This window comes from Ooceraea biroi, chromosome 4 (genome assembly GCF_003672135.1).
Source record: "Ooceraea biroi isolate clonal line C1 chromosome 4, Obir_v5.4, whole genome shotgun sequence".
NCBI lineage: Eukaryota > Metazoa > Arthropoda > Insecta > Hymenoptera > Formicidae > Ooceraea > Ooceraea biroi.
In genome coordinates, this window is record NC_039509.1 from 8,255,755 (window position 1) to 8,266,161 (window position 10,407).

A 10,407-nucleotide genomic window follows, 5' to 3' on the forward strand; every position below is an offset into this window, starting at 1 on the left:
TCATGTTCCATTTGCTTCATCTGGCAAAAATGTTTCTCGTGGAAGCTTGCCTCTCCCTGTAAAATATTCACAGCATATGTGTTAACAAAAACACACGGCACACATTGCAAATGGATATATTAAGTAACACATACGGTCGCAATAGGAACATATCGGCAATGGATACTGAGGCAAATAAGAAACAGTCGTTCTTACATGTCTACGTATTATATCCATAATAGACAAATGATTTATAAAGTCAGTCAACGCACATGTTACGCATATCGGAAATCTTTCTTCAAAGTCATGCTTGGTCACAAGATACACAGAAAATATACATACAAACGATGAGTATATGTTTGCATGTTGCGACTCATCATCGTAGTTTTCAAAACAGTTTGTAAATGATTGATAGTTTCTGTCACTATTGATATCGTTTTTATCCATGAAGTTTCTTTTTTTACTTAGAACATATCCAAAACTGCTCAAGCGCAAGTGAGGAATTGAAATGTACTGCTTTTCCTTCCCTGAGAACCAATATATATACCCACTTCCCTTCCTAAATTTTAAGTAATCCTCCATTTCTCACCAAGTGGTTACTAGGATACTTTGCGGGCTCCCACGAGGAACAGTTTTTCTCCCCCGACACTGGATGTTCTACTTCGTCGACGAGGTTATTATCTTCATAATACACAAATCCATCGACAATAGCCAAATCTCTTCATCGCCACATGTAACAAAAGATAACGAAGACCTTTTGCCGTAACAAGCCGATTTGTCCACGGCTTATACGACTTAGGGAAAAAAACGGATATCTTCCCCAAGTGAGAGGACAAAATTTTATTCTTATCGTCTTGTGCTTATATGTGTACGGAAAGAATGGTTGGTAAATCTACCGATTAGCGTACCCACCTTCTATCACCTTGTCCTTGACATATATTATAGAGGTCACCCTCCTGAGTGACCTTCAAAAGGTTTTAGCCGTCGGTCGTTGTTTACTAAAAAGTTATTAACAAAAGAAGTTTAATGATTTTGCACGAATTTTCAGCCGTCCACGACAAGCAAAAGGTTATATTTTCCGAAACTGGACCGGACATACACTCGGTTTCAGCCCGCTTTGCGGGAGGGCGGGGGGCAGGGGCTTCGCCCCCCCCCCCGCCAGTACCAGTATAACAGATTTTACCGTACAGATTTTGATCACCTGGTACACGGCACGGATCCCGGCGGGGGGGGGGGGGCAAAGCCCTTGCCCCCCGCCATTCCGCGAAGCGGGCTGAAAACGAGCGTATGTTTCCGAGGCTCCAGTTTCGTAAAATATAACCTAACCAGGTTAGGTTAGGTTAGGTTAAAGCAGAGAATACTTTGTATTTAACTGTTTATGCTTTTGGTTAAAGTGAAGAATCTTTACTATCTCTCTCTTTATATACTCATCGTTTGTATGTATATTTTCTGTGTATCTTGTGACCAAGCATGACTTTGAAGAAAGATTTCCGATATGCGTAACATGTGCGTTGACTGACTTTATAAATCATTTGTCTATTATGGATATAATACGTAGACATGTAAGAACGACTGTTTCTTATTTGCCTCAGTATCCATTGCCGATATGTTCCTATTGCGACCGTATGTGTTACTTAATATATCCATTTGCAATGTGTGCCGTGTGTTTTTGTTAACACATATGCTGTGAATATTTTACAGGGAGAGGCAAGCTTCCACGAGAAACATTTTTGCCAGATGAAGCAAATGGAACATGATTTGATGGGACAATAGAATAAACTCACTACCTTTGGAGTGTTTTGCACGATTCTAGGGGGAAGGCTCTCTTCCTCCGAGTGTGCTTTAAAGCATTTTTTTCCTCCTACGTATGTAAAAAAAGGTACTTGGTTAGTTAACAATTAATTTTATATTTAGTTTTGATGTTTATACTAAATATTTTTTTAAACTTTTTGTTGCGTACAAGGATTTTTTATGTAGGTACTTGGTATATATTTTTCTTTTTAAAAACAAAACACAATCTTTTATGTTTTTCACGTTTCTTGCTGTTAGAGCAAGCAACATCGGTGAAAATACAATAGTAATAAGTATTAAATATAAAAAGAAGTGAATATATAAATATATGTAAGCTGTGAACTTAAGTACAAACAGTAGGTTTGTTCGCGTTACCTGAAATCTCTAGAACTTTTTGTACTTAGAATGAGATAGATACATAAATGGATGTTACAGAGAAAAAGATGAAGAGACATAAGTGCAAAAAGTGTGAGTAACGCTAACAGACCTAGTGAGAGTTCAAAGGAATTACACGGTGGCCCGATTCTCGTGTTATCAGAAGCGACACTCTATACATCATATTTCCTCAACCACCTCGTTTGCAAATCCGCCCGCAACGATCGATGGAATTTGGTAAGTTCAACAACGCTTTTATGCGGCTATTAATTATTGTGACATATTTCATTATCGTGACTTTTTCGCCATTCTTGTAGTGATTTGTGTAATACGTAGTCGATGGCACGTGAATTTTTCTTTCCATCTTTAATATTTATTTCTCAATTTTATTACATTTTAGACTGAAATGGATAACATAAAAAATTTATCTATTCAAGCATTAAGAGCAAAAATCGAAGAAATAACAGATGAAGAAACACGAAAAAGTTTGAAGGTTGGTATAATATTTGTCAACTTATTATTTTAGTAATTATGGTGAAAAGGTATACATCTCGTTGTACAGAACAGTTATTTCTTTACAATAATTATAAAATATTAAAATCATCTTTGAAATAGTGCTTATTAATATTGCAGACATGTGAAAATTTAACTAAAATATAATTAGCAATAGAGACTTTAAAATGTTTTATGTGTCGTAATACTGTAAAGGGAGGATTAAATGGTTTGACACTCAAACTCAGAATAGAAAGAGGTGGATTTCAATGTGGTGAAAAGAAATGGGTAAATATATACAATAACGGACCCAGCCCCGATGACGGTGACCGTGACATATATTATAGAAGTCACCCTCCTGAGTGACCTTCAAAAGGTTTTAGTCGTCGCTCGTTGTTTATTAAAAAGTTATTAACAAAAAGTTTAATGATTTCGCACGAACTTTTAGCTGTCCACGTGAAGCAAGAACATGATATTGACATATATTACAAAGGTCACCTTTCCGAATAACCCGCACTAGGTTTTAGTCGTCGATCGTTGTTTATGAAAAAGTTATTAACAAAAGAAATTTCGAAAATATAGTAGTTATTTTGAATATTGAAAGATATAAACGACGAATATGTATATGAACGAAGACAGGAAAGTCATTTAAAGCAGTGAATTGTTAATATATAGAATAATTTCTTTTAATATAAGTACAAAGTATTCTTCACTTTAACCAAAAGCATAAACAGTTAAATACAAAGTATTCTCTGCTTTAACTTAACCTAACCTAACCTAACCTAACCTGGTTAAGTTATATTTTCCGAAACTGGAGCCCCGGACACATATGCTCGTTTTCAGCACGCTTCGCGGGAGGGCGGGGGGAGGAGCTTTGCTCTTCCCCCCGCCGAGGCCAGTGTAACAGATTTCACCGTGCAGATTTTGATCACCTGGTACACGCCATGGATCCCGGCGGGGGGAGGGCCCCCGCCCCCCGCCCTCCCGCGAAGCGGGCTGAAAACGAGCGTATGTGTCCGGGGCTCCAGTTTCGGAAAATATAACCTAACCCAAACCTATTTCTGATTTAAAGCTAAAATTCCATCAAATATACTCTTTCGTAAACGTATATGGTATCGTAAAATTATGCTTTATTCATTAAACATTTTTGTTAATAACTTTTTAACAAACAACGAGCGAAGGGTGAAACCTAGTGCAGGTTATTCAGGAAGGTGACCTTTGTAGTATATGTCAAATTCAAGTCCTTGCTTCGCGTAGACAGCTGAAAATTCGTACACAATTATTAAACTTCTTTTGTTAATAACTTTTTAATAAACAACGAGCGACGGCTAAAACCTCTTGAAGGTCACTCAGGAAGGTGACCTCTACAATATATGTCAAGATCAAGGTCATTGAGGCTGGGTCCGTTATTGTATATATTTACCAAGGAATGTTGTAGAAGATTTTTGCATTTCTTCTCTTTAGAGATCATATAAGAAAGGTTCATTTTCCTCAAAAAGAGAATTATTCTGATTTTTCTATAGAAAATACTGAATCCGTTCCTTCGTATAACAATGATATAACTATTAATAAAAATGATGAAAACACAATTTCGGAAAATCCAGATAATGTGGAGGTCTTAAAACTTTGTGACACTTTTAATTTAAGAGATTCCTTAATAAGTTTAATAATTAAACTGAAATCGAAAGTGTCAATGACTGGAAGCACTGTAACTGATATTCTGGATGAATGTGAATAAATAACAAATGATTTGTGTGTATCATTAAGGACAAAAGTTAAACAATTTTTGCAATCTAGAGAAATGCTTAATGACCGTGATGTTAATGATTTATTATATTCGTTTGAAATAAATAGATCTTGTGAAGGTTTAAGAACACTCGAACAACAAATGAAAGCTATAACAAGTAGTACACAATATATTAAGCCTCAAAAAATTTAGGTAAACGTATAGAGAATACAATTGATAAAGAAACAGGCACTTCTGTACCAAGAACAGTTCTTGAAACATGTCAATATGTTCCTATAATAGATTCTTTAACAATGGTGCTTAGAAATAAAGACATACATGCTGTAATAGAAGCAGAGAAAGAATCAAATGATGGCATTCTTGCATCTTTTATTGATGGGCAGCATTTTAAAATTCATCCCTTTTTCAGAAATATAAACATATTATTAGACTACAACTTTATTACGATGAACTGAAAATTGTCAATCCACTTGGCCGTTGGCCCTAAGACCGGCATTCACAAATTAGGAGTCTTTTTTATACAATACAGAATCTTTTACCTTATATGAATTCTGAGAAAAGTAGTATTCATGTTTTGCTTCTTTGCTGCCATGCTGACACACGAAAATACAAAATGGAAAAAACATTAAGTCCTTTCTTAAAAGATCTTGCAAAATTAGAAAGTGATAAAAGAGTCTCTATACTTCTAGGAGAAGAAAAATATGTTTTGCGTGCATCATTGGCTACGTTTTGTGGAGATGGATTAGCTGTCCATGAAGTATTTAATTTTCTGAGTCCATCCTCTAATTTATTCTGTCGAATGTGTCTTTATACTAGGCAAAATTTGCATAATGGAAGTATAGAAATTAAGCAATCAAGAAATGTGGCAGTTTACAATGTACTACACAATGCAAAGTATAGCGATAATGCTAAAACGTTAACGGGAATACATGGAGACTGTTGCTTACATTCATCTCGTTTCTTTCATGCATGTAGGAACCTTATTTTTTATCTAATGCATGATATTCTTTGTGGTATCGTGCCAATGATACTAAAGTTAGTTTTAGTTTCCCTAATGTCTTATTTAAGATCCCTTATTAGAGATTTCTTGGAAAAATTCAAACAACTTTTCCCTAATATACATATGATAAATAAGACCCATCATTTAACTCACTATCCAGATTGTATTTTGTGGTCTGGACCTCTTCAATTGTATAATTGCATGCGTTATGAAGCCAAACATAATGAAATCAAACTAAAAACACAAAACGTTCATAATTTTACAAACCCACTGAAAACATTAATAAGGATTGTTCAGTGTACTCAAAGTGCTAGATGGGGAAGAGGAGATGCCACAACTTTTCGCGCTAAACCGTTAAATGGAGAAACAGTTACAGTGCAAGCTTGCCAAAGTCGTACATATTTACATGCTCTAGGATATGTTGATACCGATTCTATATTTACTACTAATGCTATAAAAATAAATGGTGTGGAATTTCAACTCAATTTATTAGTCTTAAATTGTCTTAAAATTGATAAAGAAAATGGAAATCTGCCACTTTTTGGATATATTAAAGAAATTTTAATGTTAAATGAAAACGAAATATATTTCTTAACCACGTTATGTAACACTCACTTATTTGATACTGATTTTAATGCCTATTGTGTCGATTGAGAAATACATAAAATTTCACAGCTTTTTGTGAATTGTCTTAGTCTTCCATACTACAAACCATTGTCTATCTGGTCAGAATCAACATCAAACTACTTTTATGTCAGTCTCCGTCACATATTATTATGATGGAAATGGAGTATTTCCTCATCGCATCATTTTAGCAAAAAATGTAAGATTTGTCTTATAAGTCTTTAAACATACGTTCAAACTCAAATTTAATTGTCATGGTCCATTATGTATCGCATTGGACTTTATATTAAGTAACTTAAGGATTTTGCAACCTCTAAAAAACCTTACAAAGGTAAAAGAATACGCCAAGTACATAAAAAAGCAAAACCAAATATGATTGCTTCTAGGTACTTAGCTAGTTAACTATGGATTTCATCATATTTGGTTTTGCTTTTTTATGTACTTGGCGTATTCTTTTACCTTTGTAAGGTTTTTTTAGAGGGATCTCATTACTTTTTATAAAAATTTTTTATATTTCATTAATTTTTAATGTTTTTATAGAAAAGTACATAAAAATAAAAAATAAGGTACCGAACAATGAGAGTCACTGCATAAACATCGAGCGTTACCAAGTTCAGTGCATAGACATCAAGCGCTAACGTATAGCTTATCTGGAATTCATATCATTTGACATGTCACATAAACTTGTGATTAAACTATTTCAGGAACTAAAGCCGTAATCAAAAATCTAACGGCACTTTTATAAGATAATATGGGTGCAAGCTTTCGGTTGCGACCACTCCAAATAAAAATGGTTCAGTCAATCCTGAAATATTGTAATTGAATGTTAGAATTGTGACGTTTCGTTCTTCTCCTTTTCCGAAATCAGGTTCAGACTCACATACATATGTTCGCACATACACATTTAAAGCGATTTTGTACTTTTTTTTCGTTGCACCACATCGACGACGACGACGACGTTGCACCACATCGACAACGACGACGAAGTTGCACCACGTCGATGACGACGACGACGACGACGACGACGTTGCACCACGTCGATGACGATGACCACGTCGACGTGGTGCAACGTCGTCGTCATTGTCGACGTGGTGTAACGTCGTCAACATCGACGTGGTGCAACGTCATCGTCGTCGTCGTCGTCGTCGTGCAACGTCGTCGTCGAATAAATTAAATCATGCATGTATGAACGCATGTGTGAACGCAAGCCTGAGGGACAAAATCGCTTTGCATGTATATGTGCGAACATATGTACATGAGTCTGGAAATGGAAAACGGAACTTCGCAGTTATAATATATGATTACAATAGACTAAGGATTGACTGCATCAATCTTATTCAAATTGGTCGCAATCGAAAGCTTGCATTCATATTATATAATAAAAGTGCCGTTACATTTTTGATATCGGTTTTAGTTCGTGAAATATTTTAATCATAAGTTTATGTGACCTGTCAAATGACATGAATTCCAGATAAGCTTTACGGTAGCGCTCGACGTTTATGCAATGAATTTGGCAACGCTCGACGTATATGCAGTGATGCTCATTGCTCGGAACCTTATGTTTTATGTACTTGGCGTCGCGACGCTACCGCGTCGCATTTTACCAAGTAAAAACTATAAAGCGAATGTAAATATTAAAACAAGCATCAATGAATGTACAAGTACATGATTGAAAAAATTTATCGCTTTTATATAGATAGATAAAGTTCAAATAAATTCTAATACATTGGATGAACTTGTAGTGAAACATAGCATTCAAAGTACATTTATGTACACAACAACAATGAAGTTCGCAAAGCGTCTATAAAGTTTGTAAAAATATAAAGAATAAAATAAAAGATTGTAAATATAGAATTTAAAAATATCTGAAAAGTTAATATAAAATTTATATGCTACATTTCTAACATTAATAACCAAAGTTTTATGTTATTTGCAAAATAGTACAAGTAAAATAGTAAAAGTAAAAAATAGTAAAAGGCTTATTTATGTAATAATTATTTATGTAATAATGTGATTAAATTTGTTGCACTGCACATAAATATTGATACACTTTTTGTTAGATATCCTGTATATAAATATAGAAAACATACGTGTCAAAATTTTCGATATCTGCAAATTTTGAAATGCAGCCTTGTGTCTTTGCGCTAACCAACTATACTGTTGAGCCATTTCATCGGTTACAAGATAATGTAAAATATTACGGATCGTTTTTTTAATATCTGCACTAGTAACTTGCGTAAGACTTGTTATCTACAAAAAAATGAAATAAATTAATTGCAATATACATTTTTAAAAATGTGTACTTCAGTACATAAAATAATACATATGTTTAAATATAAGATTTACCAGTTTTTTTTTGGAACGCAGAATTATTTTCAATTTTGTTTTCTACTTCTTTGAGGCTAGCTGCATTGTTAATAGGAAAAATTTCAACAAGTGTATTGTATTCATCCAAAACCGATTGCACTTTTAAAGATTCACTACTTTATTCCAAAACATCTAGCCTATGAATGACTTCTCGAATTAAGGAAGTAAGACCGTTCATAGATACCTTTAAGCTTTCGACGTCTTTTAAGATTTGATGGTTTGTATGATTAATTTCTGCAATAATAATTACATGAAAACTTTTATTCAACAATTGATACTAATATAAAGAAAAATGTTATATTTTTTCTTACCTGTTCCATTATTGGAAGATAATACAGGAGTATGCAGTGTTTGGCTTGTAGATGGTAATGATTTTACATCCACAATTGAAGAAGGAACGTTGTTTAACGCATTAGCTTTACTATGCGTGACGGTTGAGACAGTTGCACAAGCATAAGTATTTGATATGTTAGCTTTGCTATACATAGCAACCGGCACCTGAGGAAGTGACGGTAAATTCGTTTTGTTTGGTTTAACTTTTCTTCTTTTTTCACGAATGTCTTCCTTATCGCTGCTATCGCTAAATTGTACTTTAGCATGATCTCTCTTTCGTTTCTTTTTTTCGTCTGTATTATATGGTGAGTCAACATCACTTTGATATTCGGCCTTCTTTAGCTTAATTTTGGCATTTGAAAAAGAATCTGAAAATTAAAAGAAATACATTTTATTAGGAATATTTTTTGTTTATGTAAAGGTAAAGAAATGAAAAATTGTAATAAAGGAAAATAAAAAATTAAAAGTATTAATCAGTGATTAATATAAACCTGTTTTATACAGAATTGCTTTAAAAGGTTCTAATGTCCAATCATCCTTTACAGAACTCCTTTTATAAACGAGAATATCAAAATCTTTATCTGATTTTACTTTGAGCCAGTTGTTAAATTTTCTCCTTTAATAACCCAGTTATCTGGAATGATTTGGATCCCATCATAAAATTCGATTACACAAAACAATCCTTCGGCCATTGTCAATAATTTTTCCATCATTATAATAAACTAAAACAAAAAATGAATATAAATGAATATAAAAAATGAATGTAAATCAATATTTTTCAAGGAATGGTGAAAAAGAACAATATATATACAACATACCAAACAATTTCAATTTTCTACGGCAACACATTATTGTTTTGTTTTATTCATGAGAATGTAAGAGAGATATAACAACAGTTTTACTGTTTTTCCATGGTATTCTTAAACATTTCTTTTTAATAGTTCCATTCAAGGGCCATTGCTTCAAATCAGAAAGTTTAGATGCAAGATAACCCAACAAGTTGCGATTTGCAAGGAAGAGTATAAAAATCTTCAACGACAGTAAAATATTGTCCTATTATGACTAAAGAATTATTTTGCCGGTTAAAGGCAACATTTCTAACTATAACTATAGTTCCGTCAGAAGCCAAAAAACAATTGTCTCTTATGTCTCCAGCTATTAAAGTAAAACCAAATCCTGCGATTTTGCTATATTGTGGATCGCTACAATCTGGTAAAAGAGAGCCGTCTTCATGATGGGATTCTTGCAAAACGGTATATTCATTTTGCCTCATATACTGTTTGTTGACATTATCCAATTGTGCATTTCTGCATATCGGCGGTGTAATTGAGGTAATATTTCTTGGGGTTTTTTTATGAGATTTTCATTTTCTGAAGAAAACTTTTAAAACGGAAAACTGAGAGGGAATCAAGTGGCCCATGTTTGCGTACGTCGCACAGTGGTCCCAAATCCCAAAAACGTGGCCAAAACCCCCTAAATCGAAATTTCAATTTGGGGACTTTTAAGGCCCTAAATAGTTAGGTTGATATCTTTACTGTTAGAAACGACTGTGTTTGAGGGTCATATGCACATACCTGGCTCTCGAAATCTATTTTAATCTGAGCGTCGAGCGCGTCACATCGAGAGCTCGCTCCGAACGCAAGTAAACGTAATTTTCAATCGCGCTGCATTCCCTTGTGTTTTTAGTTATTTTAATTTC